At 45.6% G+C, this 26,803-nt stretch overlaps 1 protein-coding gene across 1 annotated transcript in view; it reads right to left on the reverse strand.

Annotated features, from left to right (window-relative positions):
- The window catches only part of Syn3 (synapsin III), a 399,638-nt gene that overhangs the window by 77,870 nt on the left and 294,965 nt on the right, over positions 1 to 26,803 (reverse strand). The window lies entirely within an intron of this gene.

Here is a 26,803-nt window from a genome sequence, read left to right on the forward strand (position 1 = left end):
TACATTGGCCCTGAGTCATAGGGATGACCCAGACCCTACTCTATAGAGAATCATGGGATGAATGGAGCAGTGGATCACACAAGAATGATTTCAACTCAGCTGCGTAGTCCGGCTGGCTGCTTCAAGAGGAAAGGAGTATTGAAGAGGTTATCACAGACAACGAGCAAGATGGTATTTGGACTAGATTTTGCAGATAGAGTCAGTTTGCCTAATAAAGAAAGGGCCATTCCAGGCAGAGGTATCCATGAGGAAATGACATAAAAGTGAAACTTCAGAAGGTTCAGGAACCATCAGAGCCAACCATGGAAAAATCCTGCGAGGGAGAGGCTAGCCAGTATCTAAGCTCAGTGACGACCTCACTTTGTTACTGCTCTCTCTCTAAATGAGGGTAGACACATAGTCACTGAATTCTCTGCATGTTCAAGGGGTTTATGCTAAAAATATGAGTTTATAAAATGTACACATTTAAACCAAACCACAAATCTGGTTACTTTGTTTTGGCTGCCCGCCTCCCTGCCTACCCAAACCTAGAGTTTCCAAAAATGAAGTCTTCTCTTCTTCTTTCAGGAACACATGTTGAAGCGTTTTCAGATGAAAGGACAGAATGTCTTGAGCTTTCTTTAAAATAATCCCGTGCGGTCTGGATGGGGAAGTGAGTCTGGCGTGGTCACAGACGGGGTCTGAACTGGAGCTGAGCAGGGGCGCAGGCATAGTGCGGGGGCTACTTTGTGTTCATGTGTGTCTGACCATTTCCATTACAAGTCATTTTATGTGTGTATGTGTGTGTTCATGTTTGCACACATGTGTGCACATGGAAAGCATCTTCCTTAATCTTTCTCCACCTTATTTTTTGAGACACGGTCTCTCAATGAGTCTGGAACTCACAAATTTGGCCAGACTGGCTGGCCAGTGAGTATTAGGATCCTCCTGTCTCTGCATCCTCAACTCAAGCATTGTGTGTGCCGTCATGTTTAGCTTTTTTACAATGATGCTTGGAATCAGGTCCTTATGCATGTGTGGCGAGCATTGTACTAACTGAGCTACCACTCCACTCTCACAGACCATTTCTTTCAGGTTCTCTCTCACTCAGTGTGGACCCCCAGAGTCCCAGAATGAATATCATAGCTAGGTAGGAGTACAAGTGATGGAGTGGGTGAGCACAGGGCATGGAGCCAAACCAAAAAAAAATTGACTCAGTGGCTCAGGCTGCAACCTGCAGGTGGTAGGCACCAGACAGAGCTGATACTATTCAGTTTTCACTCAGGAAAGGGCACCCAGAATACTGATTAGCAGGAAGGTAGCAGTAATGGGTAGGAGTCAGGAAGGTCTGGGAACAGATGAAGAATACAGCTGAGGCCTGTAGGTTGAGTGTTGGCAGTTTGCTGTCTACTTCACATTGTCCCCAGGTTGTGCTGGGGTGGTGTCCACGGCTTAGGATGGAGGCATGAAGCTCCTAGTGTATCTTTACATCATCACGTCTCCAATATAAATAAATTTTAGAACAGGCAATTACCTACTGGACTTGAGGCTGTAGTCTTGTCCTCCTGGATACCTCTGAGATAGGACAATTACAGGTTCAAGGCTTGGAGTCTAGAGAATAGGTGATGCCTTGTGATGATAGGTTCATGAGAATTGCCCACTGGCCAGACCAAGTATGACATCTTGTCCTGCCTCTGAGCCCTTCCTCGTTCAGACAAGCTGCCTGATGGCAGCTGGCTCTCTATGAATAGAAAAACCCAGGGAAGCAGAGGCTTTCTCAACTGCCAAATGAATGAGCCAGCCCAGGTCTGACCCAGCCTAGAGCAGCCTCTCCATAACTGTCTACAGGCTGGAGGGAATGGAAGTGAGATCACACCAGTGTCTGAGGAGGAGGGGCGGGGGGCTCCGTTCTCCCCTAGGATAAAGCCATTTCCTCTTAGCTCCAAAGCTTCAGAGAGGCTTGGCTTCTGAATTAAATTCCAAGTGGAATAGGGCTGGGCAGAAACAAACCATTAATATGTCAACCCTTTCAACTTAGGTCTCCATCTTTCTCTTGGCTCCTTAGTGTGGGGTTTCCTCATTTTAGATGGATGGTGTGATTCCCTCCATTAGGGAAAAAAACCTTCTAGATGCCTTTAAATCAGGCAAATGAGTATGGGCTCCCTGTTTCATTTTGAAGATGTGGGACATGCCAAAAGGTTTCTGGACTGAATATTCAGTGACTGCATAATGGACCAAGGGATAATGGCCAAAGCCCCTAAATCACTCACCAGACAGGACAATCTCAGCCACTGGGACTTGGAGACCCCTGGCAGCACTGTGAGTGGAGTCCCCAACACATGGAAAGATGACTGGCAGTGGGAGATCTCAGCAAGAAAGTAGGCTCACACTCGAGGAACTGATGGCTCTGAATGGACCAGAATCCTTTAGCTCACCTATCTGAGTGCACTCAAAGATACCTCTATCTAACCTAGGGACAAAGGAAACTGAGGCCCCATCTGTAAAGTGTTGCGGGGGTGTGGATTCAATATTAGCACTTCCTTTCTGAAATTTAGTGTACCCACTGGTAAAACAGGTCTGAGTTGGAGAGTTTCAAAAACATGGTGTGGGGGGGATGGCCTGGTGATGGCCTGAGAATCGGTAGGTGGGCTATGTTTCCTCACTCACATCTTGTTTATTATTTCAGATATTCCTATTTTTGATAGCCTCTCTCTCGGCAGGACCATTCTCAGGAATGCCTGGGGTCTAGAGCTCTCTTTCTCTCTTGCTCTCTCTGTCCGTTTCTTTCTCCCCATTTGCATGTAAAGGTGTGTGCATATATGTCAGTGCATGAACTTGTAGAGGTCAGAAGTCAACCTCGAATGTCATTCCTCATTATCTGTCTGCCTTGTTTTTGGAGACAGTCTCTCCTTGACCTGGAGCTCCTCAGTTAGGATAAGCAGACTGGTCAGCAAGCCCCAGTTAGCTGCCTGCCTCTGCCTCTACAGTGCTAGGATTGCAAACCCTTAAAATGTGGATTCTGGGGTTTGAACTCAGGACCTGTTGTTGCATGGTGAGCATTTTCATGGCTGAGTTATCTCTAGCCTTAGATCTTTGCTTTTCAATGTGCAGTTGTAGAATCTGTAGATCATCAATCACATGTCTCATTTACACTCCAGATTGAGGGCTCAGGTCCTACATTTTAACAGGATGCTCAGCTGATGCAGGTGCAGGTTTGAGATTACTGGTCTACCTAACTATGTTGGTAGCTAAATCTTGTTACTTCTGAAATTGACCCATTTATAAAAGGAACGGGATTAATCTATTGACTTAGAGAATTAAATTCCTATGAAGATCAAAGCCTGTTAAGCCTGAGTGAAGGCTTACTTCCGAGCTTTGTTTTTTAAACTTGCACTTCCATTTTCTTATTTCCAAAGTGTTCTCTGCCTTTCCTTAAATCTTTCTAACAATAACTATGGAAGCACCGCGTGTGGAGATAAAGGATTTGAACTGGAAAGAGTGCCATGATCACAGCCTTGGGCCTCAGTTTTCTTCTCTAAGGAGATCATTGTGCAGACTGAAGCACATGAGTTCCTTCCCATGCCTGACCTTGGGTAGGAAAGGGTCACTTGCCATCAGGTCGGGCAGGGGACAGCTCTCAGCAGCTCTGTCTAACTGGAGGCCCAACAGTGCTGGAGTAACTTCTGTCTTTCTTCTCCAGCAAGCAGAGAGTCAGTCTCAGGGCATCTCTCTGTGCTTCCGGCTCACATTCATCCTGTGCACGCTTTAGGGTCTACTCACTCATCACACCCAGAGACTCATCAAGATCTCTACTAGGATAGCCAACTTAAGAGGATAGATCCGAGACCCAGAAAAATTGAGAAACTCAGAACAAAGATCCCGACTAAAGCCCTCACGAAGGTTCTAAGGCACCAGGACCTTGCAGGGGGAGTTGAGGGTGGTAATATTGGCTCCCACACCAGCTGCTTGCTTCAGACATTTCACTGACATCCCTACAAAAAGGCTGGACCAAACCCTGTACGCACATGGCTGGGATGGAGACAAACCTCATAAAAGGCCCTGTTTGCTTACACTCTGCACAGCTGGGCTGGATGAGTCCAGCTATGTCAATAGCTTTGGAAAATCAGCAGGCTGGAAAAGCCCGCTTTGTCTTGAAGAGTGCTCCCACTCAGACTTCCCAATGCCAAAGTCTCGAACTTGTGGCTTCAATAGAAAAAAATCATCACTTATAGAAATCTTTCTCAGTTCTCTGTGTAAAGACCCAACTGGGAAGGGTGTGGGGCTGGGTTTCCTCTTTCCTCTCTCATTCTCATTTTAGGGAGACCCACCTCTCCTAGCTGGGAGAATCAGATGAGCAGAAACAGCAAGGCTCTGACCACTGATGGCTCCTTGTTCTGGGATGCTGGGGGCTGTGTTCAGAGTACCCTCCGTATGAGAAGAGGTCTAGCTCAGGCAGGGTGGCTCCTTGGCTTCTGCTTCACTTCCTTTGCCATTCTTCTTCTCTTTCTGTTTTTCAGAAGTGAGTGCAGGGCCTCATGGGTGCTGAGCAAGTACACTGCCACTATCTAAGTTCTTCCTAAGTTACACAGCCTGGCCTTGAACTTTCAACCGTGCCTCCACTCCACAGTAGCTGGGATGAAGGCCTTCACTACTCTGCCAGTCTCTTTCTTAAAGTGAGCTGGGGTGTTCTTGTGGAAGATTTAGAGCATTGAAAAGTTTTTGTTTTTGCTCTGTTTTATGTTCAAGAGGAAACAGAACCATGGTCACTGCTGTGAGAAAGTTCAGCTTAGAGCATAGCAGAAAATCCCTACTCATGTGTTTTGGTCATCACTGACTGACTTTGCAACTAAGTGCCAGCGATTTAGTGGCTGTGAAGGAGACTTTCTTTCATGAGTGCCCTTCCCCAGAGTGGGACCTCTCTTCTGCCCTTCACTTTGGCCATGGAGCAATCGGTAAAGGCAGGGCTGGGCTGGGTATTTGGTGGAAGAAGGGTGAATGGAACCACAAGCAGAAGCCTGCCAAAGAGCAAATGCAAACATGCCCCCTCCAGCACACAGTGGCAGTCTGTCTAGAGATATGTCTCTCAAAGCTGGGCATTTGAGCACTTAAAAATCAGTTGGTGGCATTGTTTGGAGAGGTTCAGGTGGCGCAGCCTTGCTGGAGGAAGTATGTCACCAGGGCCAGGCTTTGAGACAAAAAATTTCTTGCCACTTCCCAGTTTGCTCTCTCTGCTTCATGCTCATGGCTGATATGTAAACTCCCAGCTTCCTGTCCCTTCTCCTACCACCATGCCTTCCAGCTGATGGCATGTTCGCTCTCCATCTTAGCTCTCTGGAATTGGAAGTCAAACAAACGCTTCCATAAGTTGCCTTGGTCGTGGTGTTTCATCACAACAATAGAATGGTAGCCAATACAAAGACCCTGTTGTTACCCCACTGCTCTGGTTTGATTTCTGCTGTGATTAAACACTGACCAGAACAACCTGGGGAGGAAAGGGTTTGTTTAGTTACATGTTCCAGTTCATCCTTGAGGGATGTCAGGGCAGGAACTCAAGTAGGAGCCATGGAGGAATGTGCTTACTGGTTTGCTTAACATAATTTGCTCACTTTCTTTCCCTCCCTCCCTTTCTTTCTTCCTTCCTTCCTCTTTTTCTTTCTCTTTTCCATTTTTTTAATTGAAAACATTTTAAAATTTAAATGTGTTGATCCTGTTCTTCCCTTTTCACAGGTCAATGCAGATCCTGTCCCCCTCCTTACCTACCCAACTCTAAATTCTTTCTCAAAACAAACAAGCAAACAAAGTAAAACTACAAGCCCTCAAAAACAAGGAAACAAAACAACACTCAAATAGAAAAAGAGCCCCCCCCAAATAAAAACCCCTGACCAAATTTTAATCAAATAAGAGCACACAATAACATGTAGTCCATTATTTGTCGGCTACACACTACTCCTGAACATGAGGCGACCCTGGAGTGGCTGATGTACCCAGTGTCACTCCACTGGAGAGAACCGGTTGTCCCCCGCCCAGCAGGTATAAACGACAGTTCAGTTGTTAACCTTTACCCTAGTAGCTAGGTTTTCATTCATCCATCTTTTAAAAATATAACAAAATAAGATAAAACAAAAGCTATCCCATAGTAACTGGATGGGACAAGGCAACAGTAAGAAAAGAGCCCGAGAGAAGGTACAAGAATCAGAGACCCACTCACTTGCATAACTTGGGAACCTCATAACAGTACTAAACTGGAAGCCATAATGTATACAAAGAGTCCAGACTCATGCAGCCCTGTGAACGCTGTTCCAGTCTCTGTGAGTTCATATGAGCTTTGCTCATTTTGATTTAGAGGGCCTTGTTTCCTCAGCATCCTCCATCCCCTCTAGTTCTTGAGCTCTCCCTGCCTCTTCTTCCACATGGTTCCCTGAGCCCTGAGGGGAGGGATTTGTTGGAGACATCCCATTTAGACTTGTGTGTTCCAAGGTCTCTCACTCTCTGTGCAATGTTTCTTGTGGGTCTCTATGTTTGTTCTCACCTGTTGCAGGAGGAAGCTTCTTTGATAATTCAGCCTGCTTTCTTATACAACCCAAGGCCACCCGCCAAGGGGTGGTACTGCCCACAGTGGTCTGGACCTGCGACATCAGTCATTAATCAAGAAAATGACCCCACAGATTTTCCCACGGGACCATCTGCTCGAGGCAACTCCTCAACTGAGGGTCTCTCTCTTCACGTGACTTTAGCTTATGTCAAGCTACTCGGCATACTCACCCAGCCTGGCTACCAGGCAGGCGCAGGTGAGAAACCAGGGTTCTTCTCTAGATCCCCGGAACCCACGTGTGCTACAGCCCCACCCATTGTTTCAGTTCACATTGATTGATCTCTCAGCTCAGTGCCAGGGATACATCAGTGACCTGGCCCTGCCTTTGTGGAACTTAGTCCAATAGAGAGACGCTGTGACATCCTTACACAGAGGGAGATACAGGGAGGCCAGATGTGCAGAGCATGGTGGGGGGACAGGGAAGGAGGCCCACCTGTCCTCAAGGGTTTCCCTCAACTCCCTGAGGAGATTCTGCTCAAAGTAATCATTTATGCCTTAGCACGAGTCCCACGATTCCTGACTTCAAGGACACTGCAGCCTTCTAGATCCTTAAAACTGCTATTTCTGTGAATGAAAGCTGCCCCCCCCCCTGAAGCTGCCCTTTCCATAATCAAGGCCAACTTCTTCCAAGACTGATGGTTGCATTTCTCAAGTACAGGGAGAGTGACATCATCGTTCCTTCCCCGGCTTGGGGATTTGATGGTCAGCATGAAGTCAAGGCTTGGAAAGGTGCCTGCTCATTGCAAACGACTAGGGGGAGGCCTGGAGTGGGTGTACTGGAGTGGAGCAAGCTGCTCTCTCTCTCTCTCTTTCTCTCTCTCTCTCTGTGTGTATGTCTCCTTCTCTCTCTCTCTCTCTCTGTGTGTGTCTCCCTCTCTCTCTGTCTTCTTTCTTTCTGTGTCTCCCTCTCTCTCTCTCCTCTCTCTCTGTCCTCTCTCTTTCTCTGTTCTCTCTCTCTCTCTCTCTCTCTCTCTCTCTCTCTCTCTGTGTGTGTGTCTCTCTCTCTCTTTCTGTGTCTCCTCTCTCTCTCTCTCTGTGTCTCTCTCTCTTTCTGTGTCTCCTCTCTCTCTCTCTCTCTCTCTCTCTCTCTCCTTGTCTCTCTCTCTCTCTCTTTCTGTGTCTCCTCTCTCTCTCTCTCTCTCTCTCTCTCTCTCTCTCTCTCTCTCTCTCTCTCTGTGTGTGTGTGTGCCCCCAAAAGCTGGGAGGGAGGCTTTCTCTCTAACTGTTACCCATACCTGGCAGTGCACAGAAAGGACACAGAACAGATATTCGGGAAATGTGTGGAAATGATTGAGATGCTGATGTCTATCTCTATCTGACCTGGAGAAATGATAAGGGAGGATACCTGGTTGGTAGGTATGAACTTCCAGGCAAACGTGCTGTTGTGGTGTGTGAATGCAGTTTGTCCTACCCAATGCCACGCTGAAATGTGTTTGTCACTGTGGCTGTGCTGGGAGTTTCTGAGAGGAGATTAAGTTTTTAGGGGATTAAAGTGTTTCTCTTGGGACTAGGTTAGTAACTGAGAGTCAGTTATAACATGAGCCACCATTAGCACCACCTCTTCAGCCCACTGGCCACACTCCCCTGGCCCACCTGCTTTCCAAGAAAGGGCAGGTGAGCACCAGACCCTTGCCTGGACTTCCCAGTTGCTATTGTTTAATGCAAGATGTCCCCCGTAGGCGCATATGCTTGAACAGCAGTGGCGCAACTCTTTAAGACGGTGGAACTGTTAGAAGGTGGGGCCTCGCTAGAGGATGTGGCTCTCTGGGGAGGGAGCGGGCCTTCCAGCAGAGGCCTGTCTGTGTTGGAGCCTGATGCTACCAACCTCTTCTGTCATGGCAGAAGCCACCATGTCTTCCCCACTGTGATGGATCATATCCCCTGGACTGTGAGTCAAAATCAATTCTTCTTCAGTAACTTGCTTCTATCAGATATTTTGTAACAACAACGAGTTAAGGAACTAATAGACCAGCCTCTGGATTAACCTGTTTACTTTATAAATCACCAGGTTTAACCTGTTTACTTTGTAAATCACCTCGTTTAACCTGTTTACTTTGTAAAATCACGTGGTCTCAGCCAGCCTATTCTGGCAACAGAAAAAGAGAGTGCATTTTCTCATTTACCTAGTTGGAGGAAGCCCTCAAAGGACACATCTGTGCCTCACGCAGGCTTCCCATTCCCATGGAAGGTGCGTCACTGACTCCTGGTTTGGGGCGCAGTGAGCGCGGCAGCTGCTCCTTGTTTCCGTCCTCTGGGGCATATTATATAAATGGGTGGTGGCAGCCAGTGGGCTGGTGGTTTCCTGCTACAGCAGCCAGGCTGGGTATCCAAGCTGCCAGCGTTCAAGTTCATCGCGGCCTTCCGAACATTTGGGAACACAGGAAGCGCTGCAATTTTTAAACTCTCTTTGTTTGCAAGAAGGGTCTGGAGCCCATTGGGAGGATGGAAAACAAAACCAGGAAAGCAGATGACCTGCTTTGCAGAGGCAGCGTGTACCTTCCCTTATGGCTTCTGTGAGCCCCACTGCACCCTTGCTCCTATCCATGCCTGTACATCTACATGCCGTACATTGTCACAGGTAAAATACAGCATCTCCTCCTTTTACCGTCCTTCATTAAGAGGGATACAGATTATATCTGATACAGAAAGACACAGAAGCATCACTGATGACAGAGGGACACCTGGACACACAGACAGGCAAATGCAAACACACATAGACGTGTGGAGCTAGCCATGTGCAGACAACCAGACATGCACCACCACACAATGACACACAGACAGACACAGAGACATGCTTAGACTGACATTCATTCCTGTGGAAAGAGTTACACACACACACACACACACACCACATTTTCCAAGGAGTCAGGCAGCCTGACTTGTCCTTGTTTTAGCCCTCAGGGGAGAGTAAAGAGGCAAGATAAAGTTTCCTCCATGTTCCATGGTAGACGAAGCAATGAAGTTTAAGACTTTTCTTTCTCCCCTCTATAGTGTTTATGTGTCTACCAGGTTCCATTCAATGTCTGCCCTTATTTAATTTACCAGCTTGAATTACTTTATGAGGCAAACAGCTTATGGTGAAACAGTGAGGGGAGGCCGGGTATAGTGGTGCACAATTGTAACTCTAGTACACAGGAGGCTGCTGCAGGAGGATTGACAGTTCCAGGCTGGCCTCAGCTACATGGCAAGGCCCTGTCTCAAACAAACAGACAGACAGACCAACAAATATAAAAAAGGCCCAGAGGATACTTCTACCTAGAAAGGACATTTATCCCCTAAACAAACACAAAACTCAAAACATTCCCGTAATATCCATCTTTAGCTCTGAGCTCAGATTGATTGTCTACTTTTGGTTTCTGGGAACATCTCTCTCTTTTAATGTGTTCTGAATTCTCTGAGGTGTGGCATCTTTCTCTTTTCGGAAAGAGAAGCTTAGGTCCTCCAGGTGAGCTGAAGGCTCTTAGGAGAGGGACAAAGACCTAGAAATCTATTCCCAGTTAGCAGGAATCATTCTGCTGTGCTCGAGCCTCGAATTCTCCAGGCAACAGAGGAAGGAGAAGGAGCTGGGAACCCAGGCAGAGGAAGGCAGAGCCCACACATTGCAAAGGGCCCTGTATGTTCCTTTTTCCCCCCAAGACAGGGTTTCTCTGTAGTTTTGGAGCCTGTCCTGGAATGCTTTTGTAGGCCCTGTATGTTCTTAAATCTGCAGTGAGGGGACCCAGACAGAGGACGACCAATTCCATCGCAAACTGCCCTGTATGCCCTTAAATCTGCAGTGACGTCATGCATTCAGGAATCACACAGAGTTTGGATGTAGAATGGGGGCGAGTGACGTAGGAACTGCTGTCCTGGAAGCCAGGATGAAGCCCTCCCCCTCCACTGGGAATTTTCTCAGACCTGAGGAGATTGTGAAATGAACAAAGGTCCCAGCAGCCACATCTAGATCTCAGGCAGGGGAGGAAGGACGCCTGGCTGTCATCTGGGCCATGTATGGGAATGAGTTAGCAAGCCCCACAGTGCTTGAGCAGCAGAGACTCTTCCCAACTCTGTAATATATCACAAGACTCATCAGTAAGTCTGTGCCAAACCACTGGATATGACATTAGAAGAGGCTCAAAACTGTGAACAACCCTGGGACCACCAGCTCAGGTCCTGTTTGAGCGGGTAGCACTGTGTGATGGGAGGATGCTGGTGGGCCAAGTGTATTTTCTGGACCAAGGAGCAGCCCGCCCTTCACTGCCTTTCCTGTCACCTCTGGATTGCTTTAGAGAATTTAAAAACTTTTTTCTTTATATTTTTTCTCAGAGTTACTCAGGGGAAATCTCTTTTCAATCTTCTTTTGTAGTCAGTTTCTAGTCAGAAGAATCTCTCTGCATATGCTCCATCCAGACTTCTTTGTACTGAGGGTGCCACTGGCTAAGAGAGGCCACCCAGGGGTGAGGAAGGCACATGCCCTGGAAGGACCAGAGCGGCTGGCTCAGTGTCAGGATCAAAGTAAGGAGGCTGAACACCTAGTCTGAAGAATACATGGAAGTGAAATGAAATAAAATGTAAGAAGATACCCCCAAACTCGCTAATGCACACCAGTCTCTCTCTTTCCTCCTTCTTCCCCCCTCCCTTTCCTTCCTTTCTGGCAGAATGTCAAATCGCCCACACTAGGCTCAAACTCCCCATGTACCCAAGGATGGCTTTGAATTTCTAACCCGCCCCTTCCAATGCTGAGAGTGAAGGCATGTGCCACCACACCTGACCAAATACATGTTTACTATGTCAACATCATATTTTTTTTCTTTTTCTTTTTTAAATTTATTTATTTATTAAGGATTTCTGCCTCGTCCCCGCAACCACTTCCCATTTCCCTCCCCCTCCCCCGATCAAGTCCCCCTCCTTCATCTGCTCGAAGAGCAATCAGGGTTCCCTGACCTGTGGGAAGCCCAAGGACTGCCCACCTCTATCCAGGTCTCGTAAGGTGAGCATCCAAACTGCCTAGGCTCCCACAAAGCCAGTACGTGCAGTAGGATCAAAAACCCACTGCAATTGTTCTTGAATTCTCCGTATTCCTCATTGTCCACTATGTTCAGCTATCACCATGCACAAAACTCAAGTCCAAATGGATTAAAGACCTCAATATCAGTCCGAACATACTGAACCTGATAGAAGAGAAAGTGGGAAGTACTCTACAGCACATGGGCACAGGAGACCACTTCCTACGTATAACCCCAGCAGCACAGACACTAAGGGCATCATCGAATAAATGGGACCTCCTGAGGCTGAGAAGCTTCTGTAAAGCAAAGGACACTGTCACTAAGACAAAAAGGCAACCCACTGACTGGGAGAAGATCTTCACCAACCCCGCAACTGACAAAGGTTTGATCTCAACATCATATTTTTAAAGGTGGAAATCGGTGCAAATTAATCCATGGTGGACCAAACAGCAATGTTTTTGAGTGACAGAATCTGATGCTTCTGTAGTGCTGTCCCAGCTCCTCGACTCCTCAAAATATTTTTCAGATTTGGATCTCAACAGTAACATGCACATAGCTAGAACGTACTGAGTGCTTCCCTACACTCACAGACTCCTACAGAAGAGGGGGCTCCCAAAAGAGCCAGGACAAATAGATCCGATCTTCACCTCGACAGCATCGAGAAGTCGCTGAAGAAATCTAAGCAAGACAGGTATTTCCACCAGAGCAGAAAGATCCCTTATAGGAACATCCCCCCCCTTCCCCTGCTTAGAAACTTGGTGGATGTTCGCTGTTGCCAAGGTGAAGATCAAACCTCTTTGTTATGCCTCGTGGGGGTCCCTACTCTTCCACAGGAAACCATATACAGGAGTGCTGGGCCTAAAGGCTCAATCTGTATAGTCCGTACAGTCCAGTGTCTCTTTGGGCTGACCTTGGCTTTGGATTTGATGACCCCCCTCAACTTCCCTCAATCCATTGCTAACCCAGTCATAGGGCATTGTCAAATGCCTTCAGAGCCCAGAGCATCAATTGTCCCCACAACCCACACCCCCAGCAAGGAAAAGAGAATAATTCAACACAGTAAACAAACTGCACAGGTTTTAATGCACTGTCTAGGACTCTGGGCTTTGGAGGATGGACAAGCCTGGGAGAACTGAATCTTCCCTGGTGTTGCTGTAGTTCATTTGCTTTTTCTTAAACAGTTACTATGTGTAGGGCACTATTATACCCAGTATCCCTTTTAATCCTCCTGGCATCCTGTGAGGTGAGTACTGTTAGGATGTATGTTTCACAGATGAAGAACTGAGGACGAGGAAAATGATGGATTTGCCCCAAACTATATAACAAGTGGCAGGCAGTTCAGTGCTGGACCCAGGGCAATCAGGTTCATCCCTTCCAGTGTAGAGGCTTATTTGTGTAAGCCAGAGTGCTTCCTTTTTTTAATGTCACCAAAGGCAAGCTATGAATATGAGGTGAGGAATGTGCTTTGTGCGCTTTGATTTATTCCCTAGGAAAACACGTCAGATATCTAAAGGTCATGTTTCTGTCGCCCCTTCTACTGGTTTGCCAGGCAGAGAGATGCTGGGGCCAGCAGATATGGAGAAGCTGCCCTGGGAAGATAAGGGTGTTGGGGCTGTTCTTGGACCAGTGGCTTTGTTGTATAATCCAGGAATACAGGAGGAGGGTGAGTGCCTGCCCCATATCACCAGACCCTGCATGTCCCAGCAGGACTGCCATAATCAAGACACGGCGTGAGTGTGCTGTGTTTGATAAGTCCCAGGTTAACAGGAAGCCGTTGTGTGATATTGGCTGACACACCTCCCCTTGGGGACCTTCGTTTTTTTCATCCTTGAACTAGTTGTGATGGGGCAGATGAATTCTGGAGTTCCTTCCTGCTACAAGTGCAATGACCAGGATTCTGTTGTTCTTTGTTCCAGGGTTTGGAGCAGGAAGAGTTTGGCTTAGCTGGAGCAGAAGCCCTTGGCAAACACCTTCCTCAATTGGTACCCTTTTATTTATTTCTCAGTATAACTCAGGGGTTGATTGCATTACTGGTAGAGAAATGAACCCCAAATCAAGGGAAATGACCATCCTTGTGTGTTTTCTTAATCTCATTTTCTACTGATGGATTGGTGTAATGCATACAGTGTTTTCAAGGCTCAGGGAGGCCGCTGCAGATAGGTTTGGCTCTCGTCAGGGGTTACAGACAATGCCTTAAAGCTCATCATCTGGCCAGCTCCTAAAACCTTCTATAGTGGTTCAGAGTGTTTCTTATGAAGTTACATCGTTTGAGTTCCAACCCAGCTTATTCTCAGAACGTTTTACGACTTCAGGTGAATCTCTACCCTGTATTTGTTTGCTCTTCTGGACAATGAGAGACATCATAGTGTCTCTCACACCAGACTGCTGTAGGGATGAGTTGACTTGACTTCCTCTGCACTCTGAGTGCTGGACCCAAACCAGAAGAGAAGCATCAGCCGAGGCTTTGGATGCTCATTTCTGTTCTAACCCCATGATTCCATCAGTTTGGTATCATTCCATAATTCTGGAGTGACTTGTCCCAGGCCAAATAGTAGGAGGCAGGTCACTCAGCTGCTGATGAGGGATTTCGCAAGCCAAGGCCAGGCTATTTTCCACTCTTCACGGCTACTTTCTACTGCTCCCTTAGGACCTCCTCTGGCATCACCTCCTCCCAGCAAACACTTCCTGGGTTCCCCCACACTGGGCTTCTATTTGTTGTAGTTTGAATACAGTTTTGAATGTGTAGTTTGAAGACTCCTGTCTTAGAATACTTGGTCCCCAGATGGTGGCACTGTTTGGGAAGTAGAGCCTTATTAGAGAAAGTGGATCACTGTGTATGGGCCTTGAGGCTTTAGAGCCTGACTCCATCTCTGTGGGGGCTGAAAAATGCAGGCCCATCCCCACCTTCTCTGACAGTCAGAGAGTTTGGAGATTGACAAGCATAGTTGTGACGTCCCAACTCAGGATGCTATTACTTGGTTCTTTGGAAATTAATTACTATAGCTCCATGCCATCCTGACAGGTGGTCAGGATATGCCAATGTACTTCTGCTCCTTCTTTTGTAACTGTGAGGTCACCTGGAGAGGGGCAATCTTCAGCATAGGTGAGCTAGAGCACCTTCGTTACCTAGACAACAGAATGCTAATGATTTGATGTCTCAGGGTGATAAAGTGATTGGCTGTGTGAGTTATCCTTTGTATTGTGTTAATAAAGTCCTTTGTTTCCCCCTCCCTCGTTTACATCGGGTATAAAAGCTGTGGAAAAATAATTGCACGAGGATTTCAGGATTTTAGTATTTCAGTCACTGGAATGCCCTCTTGATACTTTCTATGGTTTCTGTCTTATTATTTTTACGCGTCTTCATATTCTTTACTTATATTTCTTCAATTCCCATGCTCCTATCCTGGTAAGAAGTATTTTTGTCTGTCGAGGCCGGGCCTCAATACATCTCCTGTTATTCTCTGCTTTCTGAGTACAGATACAATGTGACGAGCGAGCCTTCTGCTCTCTCTACCATGCTTTTCCTGCCTGCTGCCAGGTCTTCCCCACCTTGGTGGACTGTGTCCCTGTAGAACTGCGAGCCACAATAAACCGTTCCTCCCTTAAGTTGCTCTTGCCATGATATTTTATCACGGCAACAGAAAAGCAATAGATACACTATTGAGTTATTTTTGCCCACCTCTATCTACTCTCCACTCTGAGTAGAGATGGTGTCTGTAAAGGAACAGTCATGATGTTTCCTACTCCTTACTGTTATCTATCATCTATCTATCTATCTATCTATCTATCTATCTATCTATCTATCTATCATCTATCTATCATCTATCTATCTATCTATCTATCTATCTATCTATCTATCTATCATCTATCATCTGTCTATCTATCATCTATCTTTCTATCTACCTACCTATCTATATCACCTACCATCTTTATAAATCTTTCAATCATTCAAATATCTATCATTTATCTATCTTCTATCTATCTATCTATCTATCATCTATCTACCATCTATCTATCTATCTACCATCTATCTATCTATCTATCTATCTATCTATCTATCTATCTATCTCTATCTAATCACCTACCATTTTTATAAATCTTTCAATCACTCAAATACCTATCAGCTGTCTATCATCAGTCATTTATCTATCATTTAGCTCATCTCCATCCATCCATTCATCTATCCATCCTGTTTATTGTCCATCGTCACAATCCGGTATCTCCATCATATATTTGGAGGCCCATTACATGGTAGATGAGAGAAATGAATCAGAATTCCCAGAGCCCAGGATAGAGGAAGCTATTTATTCATAGTGGACATGGGTCAATCACTGCCTTCACTTTCTCATCCCAAATCAGAACATGTCCACATGACAAATATTTGAAATAGGGACGCCCTGGAATATTGAAGCAAATATTTGACAGTTACTTTAAAAATACCTAGTGCAATCCTGGCTTCGGTGGCTATTGGATTTCCTGGAATCCGGCTCAGGAGCTTGGCTGGGGTGCTGAGGGGACACAGCAGTCTGCATGTTTATATGTTTCAAGTGCCAGGCCTGTAGCCTGCCCTGTTGCCATTTCAGGGATGCCCATTTGTCTCCACTGACTCCTGGGGATGCCTTTCCCCTTTCTAATGTTCATAGGGTAGCCTTCCCTCTTTGGTTGGGAGATGTCAGAATGTGCGGCTTAGTACTGCACTGAATGCTTTTTTAGTGTGACTTAAGGACCTGCCCCCTTCCCATTTGACCCTGAGCTACCTCTTGCATCTCACCCTTTCCAGTACCTCCTTTCTATGATCTGGGTGTTGTAGGGCCACAAAACCCATGGGTTCACCTCTAAACATGCAGCTTCTTCTTGCCTTTCTACCCTTGTGCCCATGGGTCCTCTGCCTGAAATGCTGTCTCTCTCCTTGCACTGTCTTCCAGTCTATCGAGGGCTCACCTCCTCCAGGAAGCCTTCCTTGGGATGCCCAGGCCCTGTAATCACATCCTTACAGCATTTATTCTAGATCTCGACATAAGAGGAGAAGCTCGGTCCTGCCTCACCTTGGTGTGCCATGCTTTGTGCAAGCCCATGGGAGGCCTGTTCTTTTCTGAATGGAGATGAAGGAGGAGTGGATAGGCAGTGGTTAGAGGAGAAAGAGGAGGTGACAGGAGGAGAGGAGGGAGGGGAAACTGGTTGGTATGTAAAATAAATGAAAAATTATTTAAATAAAATTTTAAAAGGGGGTGGGGGAAGAAACCACAGAAGGGTATAGCGGAGTGGGAGAGGGTCCCCCAATCTTCATAAACACTTTCGTATTTTTCAGGATGCTTGATTTTGGCTTTGGGTTAGAAAACAGTCTTAGACAGGGTGCTGGACAAGCACTGGGTTCTAGTCAGGAGGCTCTGATTTATCCCTCACTTCCATCTGGGGCTGCCGCACCCCTCTCTCTGCAGCAGCAGTAGCCACGACAGTTCTGTGGGCTGATTATTGAGGACTGCATGTGGTCAGGAGGCATCAAACATAGCAGAAATCACTGGGTAAACTGTGTCACTGTTGGTAATGCTGCTGGAATCACAGGCAGAGAGGCAGCCCACCTGCCCTTCAGAATCTCCAAGGAACTGAATGTCTATGCACTTCCCTGGGTCTCTTCCTAGGGTCTGATTTGAAGGGTCTAATCTGCATTTTATTCAGTCATTCTTGACCTAGAAGTTTGGCCCATAACTATCTCCTCAAAAACATGAAAATGCAATGTCTACATAGAACTTGTTCATGAATATTCACAAAGGCATTTTTTATATTAGTCAAAATATGGGGCCTGCCTAAATGTTCATTAACTGGTAAATGAATAGCCAAAAATACAGCTATCCATACAAGGGGTTTAAAAATGGTTGCGTGTTTCTGTGAACACACTAAACACAATTGCACTGCACAATTTACATGAGGCGGTGTGAATTATATCTTAACAAACCTCCTACAGAGAGCCTAAATGATTGCCCTCACACTCGGTGAAGAGACCTCATTATTGGAGCCTATTTTCAAGGATGCAGATTTTCCTTCCTTTGCTCTAAGGATAGGGACTCCCACTTCCAGAGCATGCCCACCAGAAATTCTCACGGTGTTGCTGGATAAGAACCCTCTCCATTTTCCAGAAGGGTTTTTATGAACACAAAACTGTGAAGGGATGTAACCAGGCAGGGTCCCATCCCAAGCCTTCTTGATCAAATGCCTTATCAAACAATAATGAGGATGTGTTTCAGCATATAAATATTTCTTAAAACACTTAAAACGGCATTTTTATGTTGATCCAAAACATGCAAGATGAAATGTGTGCAAATCACAATTATACAGGTTAGTTTAAGCTGGGCATGGGACTCATCTGTAATCCTAACACAGGGATGTTGAGGCTGGAGGATAATGAGTTCAAGGGCAGCCTGGACTGCCACAGGAAAATCACATCTCAAAACAAAAAAGCTCAAACCAAACAAGAAAAAGAAAAAAAATGAATGGTCTATGGGGATACCTTCTGTGCAAGAACAAGGACCCAAGTTCAAATCCCCAGGAGCAGATATAAAAATTCAAGCACAGCAGCATGCATCTGCAACCCCAGTGTTTGGGACGAGAGGTGGAGGGGCAATGGAGAGAGGAGTGTCCCTGCAGCACATTGGTCTGCTGACCTAGCTCATTTGGTGAGCTCTGGGTTCAGAGAGAGGCTCTGTGTTCAAAAGTAAGAGACCAATCAGAGAAATTATCTGACACTGACCTCTGACTTCTACACACATGTGCGCACACCCACATTAATAGGGAACTATAAAACACGCACATACACACACCATGGCAAGATGATCTTAAGTAAAAGTCATGGAGAAACTTGTCTCAAGGGATAAGAAGAACAGAGAAGAGTTTAGATAACTGGTCCTCATCCTTGCTTTCTTGCTGCCGGCACATCTTGGCCCCACAGTGGATTCATTGCAATCTTCTGCTCAGGGTCCATACATAGATCCTTGAGATCATGGATGGAGGAATGGGTGGCCATAATGGAAGGGGGGAGTATGGACAGGTATATGGGTGGGCATGAAAACCAAATAACAGAGAATAGATGGAGAGAATGGAAAGACACCAGGAAAAGCAAACAAACAAATAGCTCAGACCCCAAGATTCTAAATTTCCTACATTTTACTATCAGTGTGACTGTGACCTTGAGTTTAGCTTCCTTCTTTGCAGAATGGGAGTACCCACACTTTTCCTGCCACACTGCCAGGGCCACAAGACAATGCTCTCAGAGAGGACAGGTGGCAGGAGGGACATTAAAGGAAAGAGAGAGAAAATAGAAACCATTTTACAAAACATACTGCGTATCTACTGAATTCCAAGAACTTCAGGTAGGGACCAAGAGATGGAGTTTACCTTGAGTCTCCATGTCTTAAGGAGTCTCCAGTTCAGTGGGAGGGGTCAAGCCATACAAGCAACAGTCTAAGCACAAGGTCATGCATGTAGGACCAGAGGTCGATGGGGCAGAGAGGAAGCAGAGAGGGGCTAAGGAGGAGGGAGACTCTTACTCTATCCCTGCGGCCACAACTGAGAATAGGTTCTTCTAGGTGCCAGGTGGCAGCTGTCCTGCTTGCTGGGTCAGTGTCAGAGACAGTGGAGCTGCCTTTTCAGCAGGCCCTGACTCCATGGAGCCCTCTCCATGAACCTCTTCTAGCCCAAACAAGCATGGAGCTTGCCAGACAGGCTGGGGACAGGACAGACACACAGACACATGCACAGGAAACAGAGCCAATGGTCACAGATTATTTTTGTTTCTCCCTCTCCAGCGGCAGCAGAGCCATCAATAGCATTCCATTCCCTCCTAACAAACACAGTTTGTGTACTGGAGACTGCCAGGAAGTGAAGAAATTCCCTTTGGGACCCGCAGGGGCCTCCTTCCTCCCTCTATGCCCAAGCAGGAGGCGTGAAGCCTGTGGAGTTGCAGTCTTTGATGGCTTTCTCTGCTGTTTCTGACTGTTCCTGGGAAAGGGAGGGAATGGCCCAGAAAGTTGTTGAGGTCTTGTCATATATATATAGGGAACAGAATTCCAAGCTGGGGCCGAGGTAAAAACACAAAAGAAAACAAAATGAGTGTTTTATGATATTTCTTCCTTCAAGACATTTTTCTTAGAAAAATCAAGAAAAAGAAGCGAAAAAAGAAAAAGCAAACACAAAATAAAAAAAATACTACAGAACCAGGAAAAAAAGCTATAGCCCCCCTTAAAGTCAAAAAATAAAATGGAGATAAAGGGCTAGGGGTGACAGGAAATTCCCCATCTATCAAATTCAGTTGTGTAATCATTTACTCTGGAAGTCACGTGTGTGTGCGTGTGTTGTGTGTATATGTGCATGTATGTGTGTGTGCACGTATGCATGTGTGTGCATTGTGTATGCATTCATGTGTATGTGTGTGGATAGATGTATGTGCATGTATGTGTGTGTATGCATGTGTGTGCATTGTGTATGCATTCATGTGTATGTGTGTGGATAGATGTATGTGCATGTATGTGTGTGTATGCATGTGTGTGCATTGTGTATGCATTCATGTGTATGTGTGTGGGCAAATTGTGTGTGTATGTATGTATGTATGCATGTGTGCTGAACACTTGCAAAGCTGTTGGGTGACATTAGCTGGTTTGTGTTTTCACTCTGCAGTGCCCTTGTCTTTCCAGCACTGCTGCTGTCCTGTGGTCACTGTTTTGGGAAAGGTCTGTACCCCGTTGCTCTCCAGCTTTTGATTCAAAGACCCAGTTCCTTACAAAAAGTAAAGTAACTCTTGACACAACAGAGATTAGATTTGAGAGAAATGCTGATGCTGAGCAGAAGGCTTCTCACTTCTGGTATGGGAAAATAGCTCGTTGGCTGTGGGAAGGGAAGATGCACAGATTCCCATAAGAGGAGAGTTTGGGGTTAATTTGTGGGAGATGTAGCCTGGTTTAGGTTTCGTATAGATACAGTGAAGATCAAGTTCAGAGACTAGTGTAAACATTAAAGTGAGCAAGTGTGACCTCTCAATTACCACAAAGACACCCCTTTTACCGCCAAGGTCCTACACAAGTTATTGATCACCTATGCCAATAGGAAGACTGTAAGTTCTCTCTTTGGGGTGAGTTTGGTGGACATGATATGAAATGAAGAGGCCCAAGATTATGGAAGAGAGTTAGAAACAGAAACAGCTATTTCCTGGCCTATCCACTAGATCAACATCACAGCTCCTAACTCCTCACACCTATCTGCACACCATTTGCAAGGTGACTGCTCTGCTTGGAATACTGTTTGTTCCTCCTGTCCCATGCTGGAAGCTTGTATTAAATCTGAGGGGTAATGGAACCTTCAGGACGTCAGGCCTCAGAGCTGATTAGGCTCCTGTGGGTGCTGTCTGGGGTTGCCAAAAAGCAAATTTGTTTTTCTAGGTTTGTTCTCCTGCTTCATGTTTTGCCTTGTGACCTCTCTCTTATGAGCTTCTGTCCCATGATACCCTCTGTCTCATGGCCCTCCCCAGAAGCCATGTATGCTTTTGGTGTGTGACACCTCTTGAACTGTGTGTGACCTCAACAGACCTCTTTCCTTTATATCATCCCCAGTCTTGGGCATTTCATCACAGCTCCACAAAATGGATAAGACAGAGACTTTGCCATTTCTTCACTTGGAGTGTAGATCTCTCATTTTTAATTTGGGGCTTGGCTCTGTCCCTTGCTTGGGACCATGAGATGGAAACTGTGCTTTAAAATGTGATTTTGTATTTGGGCACGGTCCTCTCCTACTTCTACTGTTGACCTGCTGAAAGCATGTCCTGATGAGCTGCTGGTCCCCTTGGAGCCAAGCATAAAGTACCCAGTTACTGTCTAATCCATGGGAGCAAGGATAACGAGATGGCTGGGAAGATGAACCAGTTGGTAAAGCACTCGCTTTAGTTTTATCTGTAGAACCCATGTGAAAATCCAGGTGTGATGACGCATACCTGTAATTCCAACACCAGGGAAGTAGTGACAGTAGGACAGTGATGCTCACTGGCCAGTCAGCCTTGCCTAACTGGTCCAGGCCAGCGAGAGACTTGACTCAAAAGAGGTGGATTACATTTCTGAGGGTAACACTTGTGGTTACACATACACATTTATGCACACGTGTACACATGAATGCACACATGCAGACATACATGAAAAAGGAATATTTTAAGCTGCTGGAATTTGGGGTGGTTTGTTAAACATCAATATAATGACATATATACTTTTGACATACTTATGACAATAGATGTTAGAGCCTCCTACTTTGTTTCAGGCACAGGAATTTTGGTGTAGTCCAAGTTAATCTCTGTACTGGATATTTCTATGTCAGCTTGACGAGAACTAGAGTCATCAGAAAGGAGGGAGCTTCAATTGACAAGATGCAGAGGCCATAAGCAAGCCTATAGGTCATTTTCTTAATTAGTGATCGATGTGAGAGGCCCAGCCCATGGCTGGTGATGTCATCCCTGGGCTGGTGGTCCTGGGTTCTATAAGAAAGCTGAGCAAGTTGTGAGGAGCAAGCCAGTAAGCAGCACCCCTCCATGACATCTGCATCAGCTCCTGCTTCCAGGTTCCTGCCTGTTTGAGTTCCTGTCCTGACTTCCTTTGATGATGAACTGTGATAGGGAAATTTAAACCAAATAAACCCTTTCCTCACCAATTTGTTTTTTGGTCACGGTGTTTCATCACAGCAATAGAAATCCTAACTAAAACAATTTCCAAATATTCCTCTTTCCTAACGAGGAGGTTGAGGCTTTGAGCAGCCTCTCTGGTACAGGGTGATGCAGGGAGGAACCATCAAAACGTGGAGGTAGCCCTGTTATGCCTCCATTCTATCAGGGAGGAATGAGGCAACCAGAATGGAACACAATGAAAATAAGTCACAGCTGGGCTCTGGGCCAGACTCATCCATAGTCATCCCTGAGACCGCAGCAGCCACCATGACAAATCAGGACAGTGACATCACAGGGTGATTCAGGCTAGAGATGGCAGGACAGGGAAGCCCTGGAGAGAGCCCTGGTCAGCTATAAAACCTCAGTCTAAATAAGGACAGGGCGGTGACATGAGTAGACAGGGATGGGCCACAGAATTGGGTGGTTTGGGACAAATAATAACTTGAAACTTATTTTGGAAAAAATATTTTCCCAAGTGTCTCACCAGACCCTGTGGGAATGAGGAATTAGCAGGGAAAGCCAGGAGGGAAGGTTGACGGGGTTGAGAAAGGGGCTCCTGACCAGCTTTGATTTCATGAAGCACAGAGCAACAGATATTCTTGGGAACGAGGACTTACTCATCCACCCGGTTCTGTGAGTTATCCCTGTCTAAGGCTGACTCAGTCTGAAACCCCTCTACTCATCCCCAGTGGCGGTGACAACAATCCTTCACTTCACACGCACCAAGGGAGAGACACCCTTTTTAATGCTGTTCGTCTTTATTGACTCAATCCTTACAATGAGCTCAGGGTTAGCTACTCTTATGCTCTCTGATACAGCAATGAAAGAGAAAACAATGGCTCATAGATAGAACTGACATAGTAAAAATGGCAATCTTACCAAATGCAATCTACAGATTCAATGCAAGGCCCATCAAAATCCCAACAAAATTCTTCACAGAACTCGAAAGAACAGTACTCAACTTCATATGGAAAAGCAAAAACCCAAGGACAGCCAAGACAATCTTGTACAATAAAGGAACTTCTGGAGGCATCACAATCCCTGACTTCAAACTCTACTACAGAGCTACAGTACTGAAAACAGCCTGGTATTGGCATAAAAACAGACAGGAGGACCAACAGAACCGAATCGAAGACCCAGATATTAATCCACACACACACACACCTTTGAACATCTGATTTTTGACAAAGAAACAAAAAGTATCAAATGGAAAAAAGAAAGAATATTTAACAAATGGTGCTGGCATAACTGGATATCAACATGTAGAGGAATGAAAATAGATTCATGAATGAAAATAGATCCATATCTATTACCATGCACAAAACTCAAGTCCAAATGGATCAAAGACCTCAACATAAAGCCAACCACACTGAACCTCATAGAAGAGAAAGTCGGAAGTACACTTGAACACATTGGCACAGGGAACCACCATCTAAATATAACCCAGCAGCACAGACACTGAGAGTAACAATTAATAAATGGGACCTCTTGAAACTGAAAAGCTTCTGTAAAGCAAAGGACATAGTCAACAAGACAAAACAACAGCCTACAGAATAGAAAAAAATCTTCACTAACCCCACATCAGACAGAGGTCTGATCTCCGAAATACACAAAGAACTCAAGAAACTGATTATCAAAAGAACAAATAATTCAATAAAAAAAAATGGAGTACTGACCTAAACAGAGAACTCTCAACAGAGGAATCTAAAATGGCTGAACGATGCTTAAGGAGATGTTCAACATCCTTAGCCATCAGAGAAATGCAAATCAAAACAACTCTGAAATTCCACCTTACACCTGTAAGAATGGCCAAGATCAAAAACACTGATGGCAACTTATGCTGGAGAGGTTGTGGGGTAAAGGGAACACTCCTGCATTGCTGCTGGGAATGCAAGCTGGTACAGCCCCTTTGGATGTCAGTGTGGTGATTTCTCAGAAAATTAGGAAATGATTTTCCTCAAGACCCAGTAAAACCGCTTTTGGGTATATATCCAAAGAATGCTCAATCATGCCACGAGGACATGTGCTCTCAACTATGTTCATAGTAGCATTATTTGTCATAGCCAGAACCTGGAAACAACCTAAATGCCCCCTTCGACCGAAGAATGGATAAGGAAAATGTTACATTTACACAAAGGAGTACTACACAGCAGAAAAAAATAATGACATCTTGAATTTTGCAGGAAAATAGATGAAGCTAGAAAACATCATTTTTAGGGAGGTAGCCCAGACCCAGAAAGACAATTATCACATGCACTCACTCATAAGTGGTGTTTAAACATAAAGCAAAGAAAACCAGCCTACAAATCACAATCCCAGAGAACTTAGACACAATGAGAACACTAAGAGAGACATGCATAGATCTAATCTACCTGGGATGTAGAAAAAGACAAGATCTCCTGAGTAAACTGGGAGCATGGGGACCATGGGAGAGGGCTGAAGGGGAGGAGAGAAGCAGGGAGGGGAGCAGAGAAAAATGTAGGGCTCAATAAAAATCAATTAAAAAATATTCCTCCTTTCCCAGCCCCTGAATAGCTGGGATTATGACTTGGACCACCAAACATGGCTTGGGTTTATCTTGACAAGCAAAAGAGAACATTTTCATTTCCTCCCATTGCTTTATTGTGTGTGAGCATAGCTATATATCATCATCAAACAAAAAAATCATTTTATATCAGACTATTTCTACACATATTTGCAAAAGCAAAAGTAAACAAACAAATGGTGTCCATGGATGCCATCCAGGTTGACAGCTGAGACTGAGGGTTTAATGTTCCATTTCAAGTCCAGCAACAGGAAGGCTGCCTCGCGCTGAGTCCCCTCCCCCTACCTCACTGTGTGCACAGGCCTCTGAGTGTCTGACCCTAGCAATATGCTCCAGGAACTCCTGAAGTTGCTTCCCTTCTTAGCTCACTGGATGTGCTGTGTGCCCAGACTCAGGAGCGTGCTCTTCATGCTGTTCTATGCACTGGGCCATCCAAAGACAGTGACTTCAGCAGGGGTACCAGGATCTGCTATGTCCACCCTTGGCAAGGCTGACTCATCTACTGTGCTTCTGGAATTGTGGTTCCATCTGGGCCAAAGATTGCGTCTACCAGCCAGGCCTCCAAGTAAAGCTTGGGGGTGCAAGCAGGGCTGAGCAGCCACTAGGGAAGGAGGGACTGGTGGCTGTCTGTCCTGTCAAGGATACTGCACACTACATGGGGTGGGGACTGGTGGAAGTCTGTCCTGTCAGGATACGCTACATGGGGAGGCTGGTGGATGTCTGTCCTGTCAAAGGATATTGCACACTACATGGAAGGCTGGTGACTATCTGTCCTGGCAGGATATGACATACTTTGTCCTGGGCTTCTCACAATGCCCACAGACATCTTTAAATAAAAGATACAGAACCAAAGAAAGAAAGAAAAGGAAGGAAGGAAGGAAGGAAGGAAGAAAGAAAGAAAGAAAGAAAGAAGCAAGCTCTGCCTTTGACTCAGAGAGAATGTTTTGGACTACTGTGCTTTATGTTTTAGTGAATATCATTGTAATGACTCAGGCTCATCATTAAATGAGATAATGTTCACCAAGCACAGAGGCCATTGCCAAATAATTAAGAAGTGCTGTACTATCATCACAGTATTGAGCATTCTGCTACATGAAACACTCAAAGCAGGGTGACTTTTAAAGATAAGAGGTTAATTTTGCTTCATAATTCTGGTCCAAGGGTGAGGGGTTGCATGTGGTGCTAGTCTTACTATTGGATGCATACTGAGGTACCACAGGACACCGCATAAACAAAGACAGAGGCATGCATATTTCTGTGTCTTGCTTTGTTCTTTTAAAACTACCAGGATTCCATTATGATGACTTTATCTAACCATAATCTTCTCCCAAAGGCCTCATCTCTAACCACAATCAATTAAATTTCTATATTCGTAACAACAACTGACAGAGGGGATGAAATTTCAACACGGGAAGTCCTGGAGGGCACTTAATCCATATCTAAACCAGAGCGTTGTGATGTGGGAGTGACATATATCAATCTGTTGATTTCATTGGTTAAGTAATAAAGAAACTGCTTGGCCTCATAGGTTAAAACATAGGTGGGTGGAGTAAACAGAACAGAATGCTGGGAGGAAGAGGAAGTGAGCTCAGACTCGACAGCTCTGCTCTCTGGAGCAGACACCATGCTCCCCTCTCCCGGATAGACAAGATGTGGATGCGATAGCTCTGCTCTCTGAGGCACATGTGATGAAGCTCCGACCCAGGATGGACGTAGGCTAGAATCTTCCCGGTAAGCGCACCTTGGTGCTACACATTATTAGAAATGGGCTAGTCCAGGTGCGAGAGTTAGCTGAGAAGAGGCTAGATAGAAATGGGCCAAGCAGTGTTTAAATGAATACAGTTTGTGTGTTGTTATTTCGGGGCATAAGCTAGCAGGCAGCCTGGGTGCTGGGGACGCAGCCCCGCCACTCCTATTACAACAGCTTTGCATATTGTCTCACTGGCACACATCTTATTCCATTACCTTATGGGAACTCCTTCTGTGGCCCTGCTTAGGGAAGTCTTAGTGGA

This window comes from Microtus oregoni, unplaced genomic scaffold (genome assembly GCF_018167655.1).
Source record: "Microtus oregoni isolate MIOR12 unplaced genomic scaffold, Mior012 000001F_ref0000356, whole genome shotgun sequence".
Classification (NCBI taxonomy): domain Eukaryota; kingdom Metazoa; phylum Chordata; class Mammalia; order Rodentia; family Cricetidae; genus Microtus; species Microtus oregoni.